This window comes from Dendropsophus ebraccatus, chromosome 4 (assembly GCF_027789765.1).
Source record: "Dendropsophus ebraccatus isolate aDenEbr1 chromosome 4, aDenEbr1.pat, whole genome shotgun sequence".
Classification (NCBI taxonomy): Eukaryota; Metazoa; Chordata; class Amphibia; order Anura; family Hylidae; genus Dendropsophus; species Dendropsophus ebraccatus.
Genome location: NC_091457.1, coordinates 73461464 through 73483390, shown reverse-complemented (window position 1 = coordinate 73483390; position 21927 = coordinate 73461464).

The following is a 21927-nucleotide window of genomic DNA, read 5'->3' as shown; positions in this document are numbered from 1 at the left end:
CTTATGAATGTAATTCTTTTGAAAATCCATTGTGCAGTTGCCGGTGCACCAAATAGCTAATTAGCATATCTAATTGTTTAAAAATATCTTGTAAACATCACAATGGATTTTTTTTAATAAGAATATTATCACTGTGATCAACATTTCAGGCAGCTGCTGCTGCCCTAGGTACTAAACCTGAAGACGCCCTATGTTGGGGAGTGCAGTTTCCGACACTTGCATTTTTCTACAAGTAAAAACTTTGTCTGAATTGCATTTTTCATGGTTTTAAACTGCTTAAAACAAATTTCCACATTGAATCAATGATTACAGCAGTCTACATATTATCTGACTGAATTCTCACCACAGGATTGGTAGATTGGTAGGTAATAGCTCCATGCGTCACACATTACACAGCTACACCAGACCTGACCAACACCACCATACTGTGACTGGATAACACCGCCACACTAGACCTTACCAATACCACCATACTGTGACTGGATAACACCGCCACACTAGACCTTACCAATACCACCATAGACCCCCCTGAAAAGACACCATATTTACTGGCAAGTCTGAACAGGAGGAGGGAAACTAAAATTATAAGATATAAAAAGTTGTTTTCTTCCTCCTGCCCCCTGGTGCTGCCCCCTACAAGGTGCTGCCCTAAGCAGGGCCTATCTCCTAATCATTACTTGTCTGAACACTGCACATGTGTTGGATCGTTAAAGCACCTGTGCAGTGTTCTGTCAAGTGATGAATAGGAGTATTCCTGCCTAGGGCATTCCTAATGGTGAAGAGGGCAGGAAAGTGGGACGTCGCAGGCCTAGGGCACACACCCTCTAGGCCACGCCAATATGACACAGGGCTGTAAGTTTAAAGTTGTTTTTTTTTTTTAGGATAACTGCATCACTCGCCAAACGGACCCCAGGACAAATCTCGGATTAAAAGCAGCTGTCTGACGGTACAAGAGGGGGTGTAGATTGTGAGTACAGAGTCGCTTTAAAATGACAATCAGACAGATGAATGCTGCATTTTAAACAAGCATCACAGTGTCCAAGTTCTGCAAAAATAAACATAAAGCCTATTATTATTATTATTATTATTACTACTTTGGAAGCAAGAAGGTCACCAGTTAGACTAAAGATTACATGGCATACTTAATATATTCATGAAAAATAAGTGTATTTTCCCATTTGAGCAGAGCTGTCTGTCTTGCATGCACTTTAGTGTATTACATCGCTCTTTTTTTCCTGGCTTAATAGAGCCAAACTCAGGGGTATGACATAAAATAGCCTATTTCATTTGGGATGGTTTAAGCTGGCCTGAGGAGTGACAAGAGAATATAGCAGACAGTCAGTGCTAATGACAGCATACCTTTTTTATAGACTAAAGGTCAAGCAATGAATTTCAATTATAGTGTGTCAGGATGCTCCTGTGTAGGTACCTGATAACAAGCCTCAAGCTTCAAGCTTCTGCAGATTTGTTCTTTAGAATTTCAATAAAGCTGTTGGCCTGTGGCACAGATCTTTATATAAACCAATAGCAATAGCAATAGCAGCAATCCTTTACAAAGGTTCCTTTCTCTAAAACCCTTAAGTTGTGTTATGGTAGCAGCTTAATTTTGTTTGCTACCTCAGTCTCCTGGGTACTGTAGCGTGCCATTATCTGTCATTGTATGAAATGCTGGGATGATGGGCAAATATATTTTAAGTGGATGTTATCAAATGTCTTTACAATCCTCTGGACAGGCAAAATGCAGAATTGTCTATTATGTTGCCTAACTCCCCAAGTTAGGTCAGCAAAATGCTGCCTTTTAAAAGGGAGCACAGATATTTAAGTATTAATGGTGTACTGTATATGAAATTAGAGAAAAGGGATTTATTTTTCTAAAACAGCACAGCTCTTGTAATATCGAAAACAACCACTGAACTAGAATGGCTATAAATAAATGTAAAATGTAAATGTAAATAACTGAACACAGCATCAAATCTGCACCATCAAATCTGCTGCATATCTGCTGCGCATCGGTCGTGTGTGTTAGCACCCTTAAGGTCAGATTCCAATCAGATTCCACTTGTTATTCCTCACAGACTCTTTAGAAAATGAAAGGTGGAATCTGATTGGTTGCTGGGGGCCACTGAGCCAGTTTCCCTTTACACCAATCTCCCCCATAGTATACACTCCGGACGGAATTCCTTCCTGCCGCATGAAAAAGTGACATGTCAGTTTTCTGCAGCCGCTGTTCATTGAATAGCGCCTGCACAGAACATTTCACGCTCCATTGTGTGCAGCGGTGAATTGGGATGTGGGATACACGGTTGCGCCCGCATCCGAATTCACTAGAAATGAAGATCATCCGGCCGGTACTGCAGTACCGGACGGGATTATTTTCTTTAACCCCGGCCGTTCTGTGACCCGTCGTTCTGTGACACCTAGAATGGTAATATACACTCTATTTTGTCCAAGGAAATGACTTAAAGCGTAACTGTCATTTCAGAGTCATTTTTCTGAAAACAATAAATATCTATAGTACAAGCGATTTTAAGAAACTCTGTAATAGGTTTTATGTACTAAAAGAGTTTCCTTCTGTACTGAAAAAGCAATCTCCCAGCCTCCCCCTCACATCAGATGAAGCAGGATTTCTGTCTCCATTATGTGGCTATGGAGAGGGGAGGGGCTGTTAGGAGTGACTGAGCACAGAGGATTCCTGCACAGCACAACACCCTGCAATCTTCTCTCAGTAAGTTCATAGATAGCACTGACCTTTCTGACACCTGAATTTAGCGTTTAGGTGCCCAGAGAGTCTACAAATAGCTGACCTCATGTCACCTCTTCCTGCTCCCTCATCTCCCTCAGCCCCTCCCCCCTTCATAGGCTTACAATGGAGAGAGCAGAACCCGTCTTCACTGGCTTCTCTGTAATGAAGACGTGTTTGCCTGATAATGCACAGATAAGAAGTCAGGGGGGGAGGCTGGGAGATTGCTTCTTGAGTAAAGAAGGAGGCTTATTTCTTAAAATCGCTTATACTACTGATTTCTGCAATAAAAAAAAAAAACATGACAATTACGCTTTAAATAGGTTTTCCTATCTTAGAGACACATGGTATGAGGTTCCCTAACCCCAATTTTGTAAATCAAAGTTGCAAGACTTCTCAGATGTTTTAAAAACTCCCATTGACTTTAATGAAGAGGGGTGTGCATGTGCACAGTCACTTCTACATTCAGTTTCCTAATGGATTTGGAATATTAGACATATGTCATACTCCGTGGTAAAACAGAGTATGCTCCACCCTGGGCAGCTATGTTCAGCTCTCTATAGAAGATGTAGTTGCCTGCCATGTTGCTTCAATAATAAGAGGAGGCCTTGCATGCCATCAGCGAATCCCATATTTGCACACATCTTTAAAAACTTCATTGCAAAACTATAGCTGAGATGTATCCCTTCCATCCTACCAAATGTGTCTGGCAAACTCTTCTGAGCTCATCTGTTCCAAGATAACATTTGTTTAACAGAATTTCCACAGCGCTTACATAACAAAGCAACACAGTGAGAAATTCATGTTATTGCATGAATAAATAATACCGCCAGTGCCCAAGAAGAGGAGAATTTGAATAACAAACAGGAGATGCATGGGCATTCCAATGATTTATTTATAAAGGCAACATTCGAAATTAGATGCTTGAATATTCATAATTATGGCAGGAAACACGGGCACAATACTCGCCCATTCTTTCTCTTAATACTGTACATTTTAAATGTAATGCCATTTGTTTTGTTAGAAAGTTGAACGCACCACCAACTCAACTAGGTAGATTTTAAAAGACTGTAATCTAGAGACATTAGAAGCCCAGGCAATCATTTCCTGCCGCTCGCAGCCCACACGATCCCCAGCACCCGTTAAACCACTCAGCAATTCACATTCAAGCAAACAGCTCGAGAATAATAGTAATACAACTTCCTTTTTTTCCATTTATAAGGCTCGCCTGGATATTAAATTCAGAAGAATACATTGTTTTAATTTGCATGTTCTGCTTTCATCAAAGATTAAAATTAAAATTGCAGTGAGACGAGCTGAATTAACCTCTTTATTGGAGGGCAGGAAGCACATTTCAAGCAGTTAGGGATTTAAACACTTTTTTATGCTGAAGGAGACGGGTGATTGAAGTGAACTGAAAAAGCGGTGGCACTATATTAATGGGACGGATCAAGCGGCAATTACACAAAGTTTTAACCCTTTGTGCAGGCATTCCCCTCTACACAAATTTGGTTGGGATTTTTACTGAATGGAGTAAATGCTTTTGTTATATTCAGATGCTACAGAACATTTGGTTGAGTATGTGGAATAAAAGCCTACTAAGTTTTCTAAAATATTTCCTGCTAGCTCCCCTGCAATGGCTGTTTAACTTAATACTGGCATTACCCAAGTAATAACCTGAAGCTTTAGTCATGCACGTATTATATAGTACTGTGTGTCGTATTATTCTCCAAATAAATAAACACCATCCTTGACACTGTCTAATCCCTGTTCAAAACTGTAAAAACACATGGTTAAAAGTGTGTAGTATGTGGCAGGAGTCCGAGGGTATGCTCTGGTACCTTAGAGCCTTAGAACCTTGCATACCACCATACCACTGTAATTCTTCCTGGAATATGTATACATTGAAAACTGAGTGACATAAACACACCCTATTAGCAAGGGAAATTATCACAACAGTACAGATTGGATAGTGACTTAGTGTATAGGAATCTTACTAGTTATCGACTTATTTATACATTTCCAAGAAGGATAACAGAGGAGCAACACAATAAAAAGTTCCATCAAACCATGCTCCAATATAATTTTATGGCAGGTGCAAGTACTTACTAACACAGCCATGGCATTCCCTTTTAACCCCTTCCCCAGTTGCGTAGCTATAGGGGTCGCAGCGGTCGCCATGGCGACCCGGTCTGTACGCTAGGGGGGCCCGCATGGCCCCCCCTCGCCACTTACTCTCATGGACCTCCAGCCCAGCACCTTCCAGCACACTGTCTAACATAACTGAAGGCACATGCTGTCATCTGACTGGGCCCCTTACCTAGTCAGATGACAGCATGTACCAGGGCCCATTGCAGACATTGCGTCCTATCGCCATACCTGTACGGCGTTTAGCTATGAAATCAAAACGCTGCATTCTCCTCTCTTCAGAAGTAAGCTGGCACCGGCATGGCTGAGGCTCCTCCCCAAGACCGGATCTCATTGTGTACTGTACAACCTTGTGATCTGTCCTGGGGGAGGGGCCTCAGTCATGCCGGTGCCATCTTACTCCTGAGGAGAGGAGAGAAGGAATGAAGCATCACGATAGAGTGGGGGAGCTGCATTCTCCCTGCTCCTTTCTTCTCTCTTTGCCTTTGCTCAGTCTCTGCCTCCTGTCACTGCAGGGAGTGATGAAAGATGCTGGTGAAGTGTGTGTTTCTTTGTTTTTGATTTTTTAATATAAAGGGGAGGGGGTGTCTTTAACCTGGGGATAATACCTGTTGCAATGGCTGCCTATTGGGGGTGGGGGGAGGAGCAGCATGAGATTACCTACTGGGGCATATCTACTAAATGGGGGATTAGATTAAGAGGATGCCAGCTACATGGGGGATACTACTTATTGGAGGAAGAATTACATGGGGATGCAGAGATGCATAACTTCTACTTGAGTGCACAGAAGGGCATGACTACTTTATGGGGCATAGAAGAATCTGATTATTTTATATGATCACTGAGGGGTTTGACTACTATATAGATACACAGAGGGCTGCCCAACTACTATATGGATGCACAGCTGGGCATCTAACCACTATACGAGAACACTGAGAGGCACCTAACTACTATATGGTTGCACAGAGGGGGCTTCCTATTATATGGGTCACAGAGGGGACTATTTTATGTGGGCACAGAGGACTCCTATACTGTATGAGTGAGAAGCCTAAAATGTTGTCTTGCACATTCTGCAGGGTCAGGTTGTGTCTGGGAAAAGTCTTCACTGGCCAGATGAAGAGAAATGGCTGCAGTCAGGGAAGACGATAGGAGTTGCAGTTGAGCAGTCTGTGGCTCTCCAAGTTGCAGAAATACGAACCCCATCTTGCCCTGATGACAGGTCATGATAGGAGTTGTAATTTAGCAGTTTGTTTCTCTCCAGGTTGCAGAACTACAACCCCCATCATGCACGGCTAGCAGTTCATAATGGGAAATGTCGTTTTTAAGCTGGAGATTTAAAGATTGGGAAACAATGATTAGAGAATGACAGAGTGAAGTCCATTAATTATAGGGGGCAGTGGCACAATACATGAGGTGGAGGCAGTTGTACAGTACATGAAGGGGACAGTGGTACCATTCATAAGGACATGGAGACACATTAGGGGGCGTCACTTTAGAGTAATTCAACATAACGTTTTTGTTTTTTTTTTGGCCTCTGACTGCACCTGATCGAATGGGATGGGGGGGGGGGGCAAGCTAAAATTTTTCACCAGGGCCCATCGACGTTTGGCTACGCCCCTGCCCTTCCCGTCAGTAAGACATATATATACACGTTCCTAATGCACATACCCCGTGCAGTAGGAATGTATATATACGTTCCTGACTGAGGGGCCGTGAGGGGCAGTGAGAGTGGTCCCGCACACATCAGTGTGTCCGGGGTCGGAGGTAATGAGAGGCAGCTGTGATCCAGCAGCTGCATCTCATTAACCCCTTAAACTCTGTGATCTATAGCGATCACAGTGTTTAAAGTGTCACTGTCGTGAATTTTTTTTTTTGCAGAAATCAATAGTCCAGGCGATTTTAAGAAACTTTGTAATTGGGTTTATTATCCGAAAAATGTTTTTTTTATCATGAAAAAGCAGTTTGAAGCTCTCCCCCCTGTCTTCATTGTTCTCCTATGGAGAGAGCTAAAGAAAAGACCAAAACAGGACAACAAAGAGTTAATCTACAAATCCCTCACGAGATATCTCCTGTGACAGTCACCAGTGACCTGTCTGAGCTCGGATTACAGCTGTCACCCAGCTCTGTGCCTGTAATCCTCTGTTATCTGCTTTCTGCTGCCGGCGAACTCCCTCCTTCCTCCTCCCCCCTCCCCTCTCCCTAGAGCAGACAGGGTACGACTCCTGCAACAAGTCACAATTTTCAGATTTTTCAGAGTGGATGAAAAAGAGGAAGGAGGGGGGGACCTGGAAAAGGCTTTTTACATGCAGATAATAAACCCAATTACAAAGTTTTTAAAATCGCCTGGACTATTGATTTCTGCAAAAAAAAAAAAAAAAAAAACGACAGTGACAGGTACTCAGTGAAGAAAACAGCTTTTGTCAGTGAGTGATAGGGCCCCCTGCAGCCATGCTGCAGGGGTCCTGATCACTTGTAACGACAGACTGGGGTAGTCACTTACCTCCATCCTGTTGGATCGGCCATCCATGCATCTCAGGCAGGCTCTATGCATAGATCGCCGATAACACTGATCTATGCTATGCTATGGCATGGCATAAATCAGTACATGCAATCTATTGTTTGCATATTTTACAGTAAAAAAAAAAAGTGTAAAAAAAAGTTTTTAAAAGTATTAAAAAAAACCTTAACCCCCCCCAATAAAAGTTTAAAATACCCCCTTGCCAATATAAAAATAAGAATGTCAAAAAAATAAATAAACATATTACATGTCGTAGCATGCAGAAGTGTCCGATCTATTCAAATATAAACTTATTGTTCATGCACGGTGAACGGCATTTAAAAAAAAAAAACACACACACACCAGGATTGCTGATTTTCATACATTCTATATCAGAAAAAAATATTAAAGAGTGATCAAAATTTTTCTGTTACACTAATATGATATTATATGATACTATATGGTATTAGGCTATGTTTACACTGCGTATGATTCCGGCCGTAGTGCGAACCGCGATTATACTCACGTAGTTTTGAGGTTGATGCGTTCGCTTGAAAGTATATGATATTCGCCTGCACAATGCACACTACGTATGAGCTTACAGCCGGATCGTATACGGCACCGTGAAAATGAACAAGACCATTGTTTGAGGACGGAAATGTTGAAACTCACGGCCGTGGATTTCCATGCGTACGAAGTACTTATTTCAGCCAAATTGAAATTGATTTTTCGATCCAAAAGGTTCTGTGAGTTTTATTGGGCTGGGCGAAGATTTCCAAGTAAATGACCTGCCTCAGATCGCTTTGAAACAAGCTAGGGAAGCATAACTGTACTGGCGTATGTTCGCGGTTCGTACGCATCTGGCCGCATTTCTATTTTTCCAATGCCCGTAGTTTCAGCCGCACATGTACAGCAGCGTATGAAATGCTGCCGGACTCATACGCAGTGTCAACATAGCCTTAATGAAAACTAGAGATCATGTCGCAAAAAATGATACCCCAACCAGCCCTGTAGGTGGAAAAATAGGAGTGCTATAGCGAGGACCCACATTGTATTAATTTAACCCGGTTATCCGTGGGCTCGGTCTTGAAGAGGTTAAAGTAACAGTTCATGTTACAACATTGGTTACATTATAAGGAAATCTAAAGGTGCAGTAGCGGTGTTATGCCATTTATCACCATTTCTTCATTGTGATCACATTAGATGTCAACTTACCAAGGTATGTCCCACCAAAATGTATCCCCTATCTACCAGTCAGACCCCCAGTCAGTATAAGATTATATCTGGTTATATAGGTGTTGGGACAGCCCTTTTTAGTTAATACTGGCTATGTAAAGATGTGGAAGAATTGAGTTTGTTAGTGAGAACAAATCTTCATTCATCATGATATTATGACAATCAAACTTAGCTCTTATCTAATGGAGATTTTGCAAACAAAATACAGATCAGTGATATGTTCTGCTCTGCTCCATAATTGTTGGCAATGACACATGTTGTGGTTTGTTTTGGCTTGGTGAACTAAAACTATACAAGTTTTATTGTTTTCCCTGGTAAACAAGCAGAGTTACATTAAAATAATACAAGATCTGACAATAGCAGTCTGATGACAGTTTCCATGGAACAGTAGGAGATTTTTTTCTATTCAATACACTGCTTGGAATAAAACTATGACAAAGAGAAATAAGATAAAAGTTACTGAAGACATTTTATGGAGGCTAGATTTTTTTTTTATTAGCTGAGTCTATACTTTTTTTTTTCAAGATGTCCAAATAATGACATATGAATATAAAACATAGCAGTTACCTATGAGACATATAGATGAAGATAGAGATGAGCGAAGCGGGCAGAAATTCTTTTCGCGAGGTTCATGAATTTCGGGTCAAATTTATTAATATTTGCAAAATAAATCTTGAAAAATTTCTATAAAACAGCCAAACTATAGTAGCTACATTACTGACTATTACAGACGGCCGTTGTGTGCGCAAATATGGCCCTTGTTATGACATACGGACGTGTTTTTTATGTAGTGTGAACATAGCCTGAAAGTGTAAGTACAACTTTTAAAAACTTCTTACATGTCCTATCTACATAAGTCACCGATTACTAAGGACCATTGTAGGACCATTAAAACGTAACTTTTAATAAATATTTAAAATACTAACAGCGCCATCCCATCGAAAAACAAATAAAAAAAAGTGCACAGCACAAATTGCCAAGGGCATGGGGAACCCACCTCCTTAGCAGGATTACCCCAACCACGTTGTCTGTCCCTTGCCTGTTATATGTGCTCAGGAGAAAACAAAAAAATAAGGTGCATTTATTGTGAGTGCAAGACAGAACTACATACAATATATAATAAAATGGAAATGCAGCAATTAAATAATAACTTCCAAGGTTACAAAAGTACAAATTCCGACGTGTTTCACCTGTTAGATTGGAACGGGACCATCAGGGAATTCAAACACACAGTGGTATATCAATTGAGGTACCAATCATACCTGTATACTCCTAACTAGGTAGTTAAATCTGAAAACCAATAATCCAGGTAGGAATGGAATATACAGTAAGACAGATAGATAGATAGGTAGGTAGATAGATAGATAGATAGATAGATAGATAGATAGATAGATAGATAGATAGGTGATAGATAGATAGATAGATAGACAGAACAATATCAGAATATATACAACCTCCAGATAAATCAACAAGGTGGAGAAGCTACCTAGGTTGGTTATCATACACAAATCCAAGGCTTATTTGGCTTCAAAAATCTGTCAGATAAAACTCTCTGTGTAAACATACGGAATATCCGCTGAGACTTCAAGTGGATTCCGCCGGGCGGCTTCTGCTTGAAGTCTCGTCCGTTCCATAGACTGAATGATATTTGCCGTCAGATTCCGCCATCCGCCCAAATAATTCGGAATGTGCTGGCAAATACCATTTAGTCTATGGATCGGGTGGAACTTCAAGCGGATTCTGTCTGGTGGAATCCACTTGAAGTCTCTTCAGATATTTTTTTAATGTGCACATACCCTTAGGGTGCGTTCACACCTACAGGATCTGCAGCAGATCTGCAGCAGATTTGATGCTGTGTTCAGTTATATAAATGAAATCTGCTGCAGAAAATCAGCTGCAGATCCTGTAGGTGTGAACGCACCATTACAGAGTAGTTCTGTGTTTTCTATAACATGTATGGGTTGAATATAGAGCTTGATTTAAAATGTAACTTTTGATAATAGCATACATTGCTTTTTCTTTAAGTTTTTTTTTAGGTGCCTAAACTGAACCTCTGAACAAGAAATAGATAGAAAAATGGTTGTTCCCGGGTTTTATATCTGGTCCTCTGGCACCTTGATGGAGTAAGCACTCGCACTTTAGCAAATTACCTCTTAGTATTCATCAGTGTGTACATTCTGTGGCTGACCATAGCAAGGCATTCATCATCTCTGACTTCTAATGTACCTTTTCACTTTAGAGATATTGATTACATAGTTTTTGTTGAGTGCATACTTTGTGAATGAGGCTGTAACAAGTTGAAGTCTTATTAGAACTAATCCCCAGCCTCTCCATGCTGCAATACACAGTCAATAATCAACAAACACTGCTAGGGAGACACAATAGATCAGAGTCAGGTGGCTGAAAAACAAATCTCTTTTCTTTTTTTTTATGTGTTTTGTGTTACTCAAAGTGATATTGTCACCCCACTTTGTGGTATTTGCAGTTCTCGGCCTCATTCAAACGCTTACATGCTGCACATGTCTTTTGTACCACTATGAAACATGTTTTTCTTGCTTTTCTGCTCAAAATAGCTTTTCATCATTGGTGAGCAGTGTCATCTGGGTGGGGCTTCGGGCCTTCTTTCTACCTCATGGGTACCATAGTTAGTCTCTGCTCCCTGTCCACGATGTCATCAAAATTCTGCCCATACTGCAGAGGAGGGCAGGAAACCATCCTGAAAGGAATCTATGTCGCAGGTGTGGTTAGGTATTCATGTTTCTGTATTTTTAGCTGCACTTACCGTGCCTGTACCACTGATTCCCAACAAAATCATTTCTCAGCTTCTGCTGCAGTATGGGCGACACCTGCTGAAAATGTCACAAAGGGGTTAAGACTATGGCACCCACATAGACGGGAAGACTGACAAAATGGTCTGTCAAGATAATTTTTCGCCCTCCACTGCAGTATGGGTAGAATCTGATGATGATGTCCCTGGAGGGGGGAGGGGTGATTAGAGGCTATGGTGCCCACATAGGGGGGGGAAACGAGGGGCACAATGGCTTTTAAATGGTATCTACCCATACCAGTGACGGTATCACTTTAACTGTGACCTTTTGACCTTGTGAAAAGAAGACATAGTGTTACTTGTAAAGTAACAAACAAACATTTTTTTCTCTACACCTAGGGCTATGCTTACAGCAAGTTCACCTAACCAATCGGGCGTATTCCATAACATATACCTTCAATGCACAGACCTAATTAATGACACTGTTCATATAGTGGCATACAATGGGCTAACTGTTGGCTACAATGTGCAAAAACCTGGCTGTGAACCCTGGGTACCATAACTACCAACCCCAGATGTTGTATATAATGTATAATAAAAGTAGACCCCACATCCTGCTTCTGAGCCTGGAGTGTGATGTCTATCAAACCTACATTCTTGCATATATACCTACACCAGAGAGTAAAAGCATTAATCCTTTATCACCATACACTTGGTACAAGTTCATTACCATTATAAGCCGTATCACGCCGTACATAGGAACACCCATAACCTTTAAGAGGATGAACCTATATTCAATTTATTAACAAAAATGTTTGTGGATGTGTAGGTAAATGAATGTACAGCAGTGTTATGACTGGACTCCAGAATGAGACTGTAATGTGATCCTTTCTGTTTACAACCAATATGGAGCAATAATTCTGTCAGCTCATCATTCTATTATACAGAAATAATTTAAATACTTCCCACAAAAACACAGAACTGTATGTTCAAAATACCAACAAAAGAAACAGGGGTATGTCATATAGAGGAGCCTACCAACATATTATATATACCTATGCTATGTATGAGTGCTGCTATGTATATTATCAGTGGTTACACATAGATGCATTGTATAAGTGATTGTGGTGCCAATTAATACTTTCTATGTTTCGTCACTAGCTCCATCTGTTAGCAGCTTGGTATATTGGTCTTGTGGTTGATATATAGTGATGACCAGGGATAAAAATAAGTAACGTGAGTTTTAACCTCATATGTTGCTACGCATATTGTACTTTATTAGGTGTTGTGTACTTTATCATGCGCCATATGTTTTGTGTCTGGCTTTGCCCACAAGAGGTTAATTTGAACTCCTTTTTGCCAGTATCTCTATGCGCATGCGTTATAGCTACTAGCATATGTCACCAGCCCCATTTTAAATTTGGCACGGCAGATTTCTAGGAGTTATAAGTTAAGTTTGCATGCCATGGGCGCCATCTTGCTGTGTCCACACACACCTCGGGAGATGAATTACTACTGTCAGGTTGGTACTTTGATGTATAATTTGTAACAGGTGCTTCCCTTGATGTGACTAAATATAAATAAGATCCCTGAACAATACTTTTTCTCTCTGACGAAGTTCCGGTAGAATGTAACACGTAGGGGTCGCCAAGAGTCGCTCCTCTCCCTCCTTACTTGGTGATATGTATTTAACTTACTGTACAGTTTTATTTTGGGACCATATAGGGGACCATGGACTCCATATGCGTCTCACTTTGTTTTCCCTTGTGGGAATTTTAATTGTTTTTAAGTGTGTAGGGATCTTTTTTTCCTTTGCCATTGTTGGTGTCTTTTTGTATATGTTTTGCTATATCTAATAAACCTATATATTATTTTTTAACTATATCATGTTGATGTGCTCCTCTATATGACATACCCCTGTTTCTTTTGTTGGTAGTGATTATACATTGGTTTGTCGTATGCTGTGTTTACAACGATAATTCGCCCGATCGTACGATTAACGATTTCAAAGTAACTTTTTTTTTTATAGCGATCAGCGTTTAGACGGAACGATATATCGTACGGACAATTCGTTTTGCGATCGCTTAAGCCTATCTCGTACATTGGAAAAATCGGTGAACAACTGTTTACGCGGAGCGATCTGCGAATTTTTTGCGAACGATTTTAGAACATGTTGTAAGATCAAAATGAACGATTTCTCCCTCGTCGCTTGATCGTTCGCTGCATTTACACGTACGATTATCGTTAGAATTCGATCGTTATTGTGCAAATTTGCACAATAATCGTTCCGTGTAAACACAGCATTAGGAAGCACCCTTCTTTGTATTGTTGCATATATTTAAAGGGGTTGGCCACTTTATAGTAAAATTGCTCAGCGCAAAGTATTAGTAGGTGTACTCACTGTATATACTGACAGCAGCTCCCTGTGTACCTCATAGAGCTAATATCAGACTCTCCACCTCCAGGCTGGGCTGCCTCACTCTGTGGTGTTTTGGTCCATAAGATTACTTACATGGAGGAGCATGTGACCAGACCCCACCCCCCAGTGTCCACCACTCAGCCTTTATATGTCTATGGAGGACTTAAACAAAACAGAGCAGGGCAGCACAGCCTGGTGAAGGGGAGTCTGATTTTAGCTCTATGAGGTACACAGGACATCCACGGACATCAAGACCTTGCTCCGAGAGGACTGTAAGAGCTCCATGTGAGCCGTGGACTTTATTCATTTCTTTCTCGTTCACAAGCGATATTTGCACCAAGGGTGAAATGTTTACTACATGTAAGATGTGAAAATTTGCATATAAAGAAAGAAAAATTGCATTTGCATTTGTGTGTGTATTCACATTGGACATTGTTGCTGGGGTGGCAGGCCCCAAAGATTATTTTACAGATTATCTGCCAAAGCCAGAAACAGACTATAAACAGAGATCAGGTCAAAAAGGAAAGCCTGAGATTTTTCCTCTTTTCAAATCCATTCCTGGCTTTGGCTTCAAACCTTATAATCTTTTAGATAATTTTACTGTTTAAATGGACCCTTAACTTGCAAAATAAAGGTATTATATTATATATTCCGCATATAGATGAATGGGGGAAAATGGAAAAAAAATATATGATAATTTTTTAAAACAGTTTTTCTTTCATTGGTGGTTTGGCATATAAGTTGACACCCCAGCAAAGTAATCGAAGACTGCTGATTGGTTTTCATAACGCTCTGCTAGGCGTTGGTGCCTTCCATGATCACATTTGTTTTGCATGGATTTATGTAAGCATTATTTATTTTTTTTTTTTAACTAAATCACCCCCCTTTTCCCATTTTCCAAATAAAAGAATGTAAGCAAAAAAAATAGAGAAATAATTGTGTGGTTTCACCGTGTGTGGAGTAGTTAAAACTATTAAATTGTAAGATTCCTGATCCTGTCAATTGTGTAAATGCAAACAAGATTTTTGTCACATCACATCCCAGAATAAAAAGTGATTAAAACCTATCACACCTATGCAAAAGTGGTACCAATAAAAACTGCAGATCACTGCACAAAATCCTAACACAGCTCTGTAATTGGAAAAATAAAACAGTTATATTAGTAAGTGACACACAGTTTTTTTTTTATTTATTTATTTTTATAGTGGAAAAAAAAAATAATTCCACCCAAAATCATTACTGCAGTATGAGGGCTAGGTTCACACTATGTAACTGTGCAGCTGTATTTTTTATGCGGCTGTAAATGTGCGGATGAAACTACGGCCGTGGGAAAAAATAGACATGCGGCTCAAAACATACGGTCATTTACTTGGAAATCTGGTTCAACTAAAAATAACAAATAAAATCTTAAGAAAGTGATGCAAACACCTCTGGATGCATCTGGGAAAGCAGGGAAACAGTTTACATGAATTGCTATTACCGGGTTTTGCGATCCTCTGCAGTAATGCCGATGTCTCTCATGGTTAATATATTAAAATAATAAAACACATTTTCTTTGTAATAAAGTCCCTTTCGTTGTTCAATAATTAAATTTAAACAAATCCATCATTTTGCAATTAAATATACAGTTAAAATAAATATATATATAAATAAATGTATATTTATATATATAATTATTTTTTGACAGTATATTTAATTGCACAATGATGGATTCGTTAGAATTAAATTATTGAATAACGAAACTGAATTTATTTCAACGAAAATGTGTTTTATTCATTAAATATTAATTAGTACAGGAAGCTCCATAAGCCGTTAATTCATATTGCCGGCAAAAGAGCATTCTGTATTAATCATCACTTTACTCTAATGAAAACATCAAATGTTTCTTCTAATTATGTTATCACAATAGCATTATTAGAAGAAACATTTAGAATTATATGTGCGCTCAGCTGATTGGCTGATCGGCTGAGCGCACAAATAATTAGCGGGTCCGCAGCACAGTGACTTCATTGTGCTGCGGACCAGCGAAGAGGACACATCGGGGTGAGTATAGAGCTCTCCCCACCCCCTCCCCAGCACTGCACCCCTCCCAGCAAGGAAGGGGGGTCACTTAACCCCTTCCTTGCTGGGATGGGTGCAGTCTGACATCAGTCTGGCCCCCAAGAGGTTAAGGGGGATGCAATACGTCCTCCCTTAACCCCTTGGGGTCCAGACTGTAAGCAGCGAACTGTAAAGATGCTGCATACTGTAAGGAGCACAACACCGTTCACAATGATGGGTGTTGTGCTCCTGTTTGTGTGTTTTTTGTGTGTTTCTCCCTTTTTTTTTTCAGATATCGGTATCCTGGGGATTACGTCGGATTCCGTGGACTACGTCGATGACCAGCGTTTTTTTTTGTTTTTTTTTTAATAAAATGGTCAATGAGGGGTGTGGGGGTGTTTTTATTTGAATTTTTTTTTTTAATTTGTGTCTTCTCTTTATTTCTTTACTTTATAGACTTAGTAGTGGAAGCCGTCTAATAGACGGAATCCATTACTAAGTTGGGGCCTAGTGTTAGCCGGTATAAAATGGCTAACACTAACCCCCATTATTACCCCAGTACCCAATGCCACCAGGGGTACTGGGAAGAGCCGGGTGCCAGTGGTCCCGGTCCTGGTGTTACCAGGCTGCTGTCGTATGGTTTTTAACCCGGCTGGTTATAAAAATAGGGGGGACCCTATGCGTTTTTTTTTTATTATTTATTTATTTAAAAAAAAAAAACGCATAGGGTCCCCCCTATTTTTATAACCAGCCGGGTTAAAAACCAAACGACAGCAGCCTGGTAACATGAGGGTGGGAAGAGCCATTGGTTTAGACCCTCCCCAGCCTAAATCTTACCAGCCTGCTGCCGCCCGGTCCAGGAGCACCAATTTTGACGCTCCGGGACCACTGGCACCCGGCTCTTCCCAGTACCCCTGGTGGCATTAGGTACTGGGGTAATAATGGGGGGTTAGTGTTAGCCATTTTATACCGGCTAACACTAGGCCCCAACTTAGTAATGGATTCCGTCTATTAGACGGCTTCCACTACTAAGTCTATAAAGTAAAGAAATAAAGAGAAGACACAAGTTAAAAAATTTTTTTATTCAAATAAAAACACCCCACACCCCTCATTGACCATTTTATTAAAAAAAAAAAAACAACAAAAAACCGCTGGTCATCGACGTAGTCCACGGAATCTGACGTAATCCACAGGATACCGATATCTGAAAAACAAAAAGGAAGAAACACACAAAAAACACACAAACAGGAGCACAACACCCATCATTGTGAGCGGTGTTGTGCTCTTTACAGATCGCTGCTTACAGTCTTGCCCCCAAAGGGTTAAGGGAGGATGTATTGCATCCCCCTTAACCCCTTGGGGGCCAGACTGATGTCAGACTGCACCCATCCCAGCAAGGAAGGGGTTAAGTGACCCCCCCTTCCTTGCTGGGAGGGGTGCAGTGCTGGGGAGGGGGTGGGGAGAGCTCTATACTTACCCCGATGTGTCCTCTTCGCTGGTCCGCAGCACAATGAAGTCACTGTGCTGCGGACCCTCTAATTATACGTGCGCTCAGCCGATCAGCCAATCAGCTGAGCGCACATATAATTCTAAATGTTTCTTCTAATAATGCTATTGTGATGACATATTTAGAAGAAACATTTGATGTTTTCATTAAAGTAAAGTGATGATTAGTACAGAATGCTCTTTTGCCGGCAATATAAATTAACGGCTTATGGAGCTTCCTGTACTAATTAATATTTAATGAATAAAACACATTTTCGTTGAAATAAATTCAGTTTCGTTATTCAATAATTTAATTCTAACGAATCCATCATTGTGCAATTAAATATACTGTCAAAAAATAAATATATATATAAATATAGATTTATTTATATATTTATACAATATATATATATATTGTATATTGTATATAATATATATATATATAATATATATATTTTAACAGTATATTTAATTGCAAAATGATGGATTCGTTAGAATTAAATTATTGAACAACGAAAGGGACTTTATTACAAAGAAAATGTGTTTTATTAATTTAATATATTAACTATTAGAGGCATCGGCATTCGGCATCATTGCCGGCTATTTTGAAGTACTCCGTACGGGCCGCCTGTCAATCCACAGCCGCGTTTCTAGCCGCAAACAATGGTCTTGTTCATTTTTTACGGGTCCGTTTACGATAGGGCCGTAGATTCATACATAGTGTGCACTGTGCAGCCGTATATCGTATACTTTCCAGCGTACGCATGAACAACCAAAAATACCGCCGCACAATTACAGCCGCAAATACAGCCGCACACTTACATAGTCTGAACCTGGCCTCAAACTGTATAGAGCAAGCTGTACAAACTTGCAATTGGCTCTAATAACTGCTTCTGTGGCCTTTCTGTGCTTTGAAAGGTCACAAGCCCATAAAGATGCTGTACCAGAGGCGTTGCTGAGGAATAGAAGAGACTCCCTGCTTCAGTAAATCTTTTAGAGCCGGAGCATTTGCACTACATCAATAATATCTTCTACCATGTAACTGAAGCTAGCTGCCATAGACACAAGGAGAAAAGTTCTTCTCTGGATTATATCAGAGAGCAACCTTAAAACAAATCATCCGAAATAAACCTTGTCTTATCTACCACTACGCCTCCTATGATGTGTGAACATGGCCACAGACTGTATTTATATTTTACTGACAGCTCTAGGGTGGCATGCAACTTCTCCAGCTGCCTGGAGTCAAATGCCAAGCGTTTGGGCTCAAAGAACTTTGCCGAACCCAAACAGTGTGACAAATCCGCTCATCACCACTAGTGAGGAGACATTCCAGCTTAAGCACCTCAGAGACTTAGGAATGTTACTTTAACATTTTGCACCAGAAGATAAAAGCATTTTTATTTGTTCTGGAAGGACAGATAGATACAAGGATATGAAAGGTACCATAACCTTAACCTATCCTTAACCTAGCAACTCTCTAACAATGTCAGCAACTTGAAACTTAAATTGCATTTGATACTTTCAGGCTATGTTAACACTATGTAAAAACAAAGGCCGTATTTCATAACAATGGCCATTGTTTTGGAAACAACGGCTGTTATTTTTTAAACAAAGGCCATTGCTATGAAATATGGCCATTATTTTTACAAAGTGTGAACAAAGCCTAAAGGATTGTCCACACATGGTAGATATGCTTTGGATTTTTTGCACACAGCTCTGCAGTAACAAATCCACAATAAATCCAAATCAGAAACTATAACGTTTGGTGTGGATATGCTGGTACACATTTCCCACTACAGACTTTACATTCCTTGTGTCATACCCTAACCATTGTCCATTAATTGTTAGCTATGAAATTCATTGGCTCCGTCCCATACATAAACTAACAGATAGTAGCTGCCCCCCCCCCTAGCCCACAAGTCCTTTCAAACCATATCTATCACCCATTTCTCTCTTTATATCTATCCATTAACCCCTTAAGGTCAAAGCCAATTTTGTTTTTTGCGCTTTTGCTTTTTCCACTTTATGTTTAAAAGTCCATAGCGCTTGCATTTTTTTACCTAGAGACTTATATGAGCGCATATTTTTTGTGAAACCAATTGTACTTTGCAATGCCAGGCATTATTTTCCATTCAATATGCTGCGAAACCGGAAAACCAAAATTTGCGCTGTCAAATTGAAAAGAAAAAAAAGGAATTTGTTTTGATTTCAGGGAGTTTTGCATTTACGCCGTTCGCCCTATGGTAAAACTGACTTATTATACATGTTCCTCAAGTCGTTACGATTACGATATGTAACATGTATAACTTTTATGTTATCTGATGGCTTTTAAAAAATTCAAACCATTGCTAACAAATATATGTTCCATAAAATCGCTCTATTCCCAGGCTTATAACCTTTGGTCTATGGGGCTGTGTGAGGTGTCATTTTTTGCGATATGATGTGTTATTTCTATTGGTATCTTGATTGCGCATATATGACTTTTTTATCACTTTTTATTATTTTTTTTCTGGATTTGATGCGGCAATACCAAATATGTTTATTTGTTTATTTATTATTTTATATTTATAAAATGGGAAAAGGGGGGTGATTTGGACTTTTATTAGGGAAGGGGATTTTTTATTAATAAAAACACTTTTTCACTTTTTTTTTTTTACATAAACTAGAAGTCCCCCTGGGGGACTTGTACATACACAGCACTGATCTCTCATAGAGATCAATGCTGTGTATATAGACAGCAAAGATGCATTTGATCGGTGATAGATTGCTATGGCCTGCTGCATGCCACAGCAATCTATTGCCGAGCCGGGATCAGCATGATTGCGCCGCTGAGGCCTGGTACGGGCAGAAGAACGGACCTCCCCCCCGCGATCGCATCGCAGGGGGGGAGGGGATCAGTCCTACTAGACACCAGGGATATGAAGTGTAAAGCACTTCAGTGCAGCTGTCAGGTTTGACAGCTGCATTGAAGTGCTTAATTAGCCGGCACGGCCACGGGACCCACGCCGGCTAATAGAGGTGCTCCCCGGCTGCAGATCACAGCCGGGAGCGGCGTTGTTCAGAGCGGGGTCCCGGCGGGGCCCCTCTCTGAACTCCCCCCACGGCACCATGACGTACCTGGTACGTCATGGGTCGCTAAGGGGTTAATATAACATTTTGCTGCTTTGTATAAATTTGCCATATTATTCTAGTGGAGAAATTTCCAGTGACTCGGAGGTGCCTGGATACTTTGCACTCACTACAAAACCTTTCGATGCCCAGAATCTCCTAATATATGCAGCAGCCAAATAAACAGTCCTGTCTATAGCCTTTCTATAGAGAAGTCTCCGTGGGAGGTAGGTAATGCTGTACTGTATGTTCTGTAGGGATGATAGCTCTTTGTGAATCAAATCTGTTGTGTTTCTGTAATTTCCCTGGCAGCTTAGTCATTGTGACAAAAATAGATGTAAGTACAACGTGTGACAGGGAGTGCGAGCACACATAACACAGGGATCCTCTTGAGCCCCATAACAACCTTCTTAGACATTTACTGGAGTAATGCTTTGTTCTACCCAACAGCTTGCAAACTACTGAATGTAAACCAGGCTTTTTACTCCTTGCCGGTGAAGCAGCTCGACTGCAGCTTACTTAATCAACTTAGATTTCTGCATTGCACCTGTGCTTTTCTTCTAAACGGCTGTTACATCTCCTGACTCCCTCTAAAAAGCTTCAGAAAATTACCGAAAACCCAGTACTCGCACATCATTGATCACAGCACTCTCACATCTGGGCTTATGAAAGCTTACTCTAGTAAATGCCATCAATTCCAAGAGGATTTCTCACTAGTTTAACAAAACATAATAGTAAAATCTAAATGTTATAATAGAAGAAGGAATTGAAATGTATGTCACCTACAGCACCATTGTGTGTTAGAATCGGGCAGAAGCTGGGCACGATGCTTTGGAATCCCAGGGTGATCTGGGCAGATATGTTCTGCAATTATGTGCTTAGGCTGTGATAAACAAAGGGGCCCATTGTGTATCTGTAACCTTAGGGCCCATGTGCACCTGGAACTAATCCTGTTAGAATCAGTCATTATAGTTTATAATAAATGACCAAGTCATGGAGCAGTAGAGATGAGCAAAGTGCTTCATCAAAAAGCTGGATCCAATCCTGGGAAATTATTATTTTTCTCCTCTGAAACAGTGGCACTCTGACCTCTGCATTCTGAGCGGCAATACCAAATATAGCAATGGACTAGATGGGTGCTGTTTCTGGAGAGAAATAAAAAAATATGCTTTTCTAACATGTTGTCTAATGTATTTGCTAGGTTAGATGGGGCCTTACTGTGGAGAAATGTCCCTTTATCTACGAAGGAAAAACTCTTGTTATGTAGCAAGTTCATGCAAGTTTTGTAGGGTGGCTATTCACTATGAGGAACAGTGTTATCACTGAAGCTTATAGCATGGCTTAAAGGGGTACTCCAGCAGGGGGGGGGGCATTTTTTTTCCTGGGACCAGGGAGGAGGTGGCTGAGGGAAACGACGTCCACTCACCCCCCGGTTCCAGTGACCGGGGACCGGAGCACCGCAATGCGGGACCCACCGCTGGAATCGG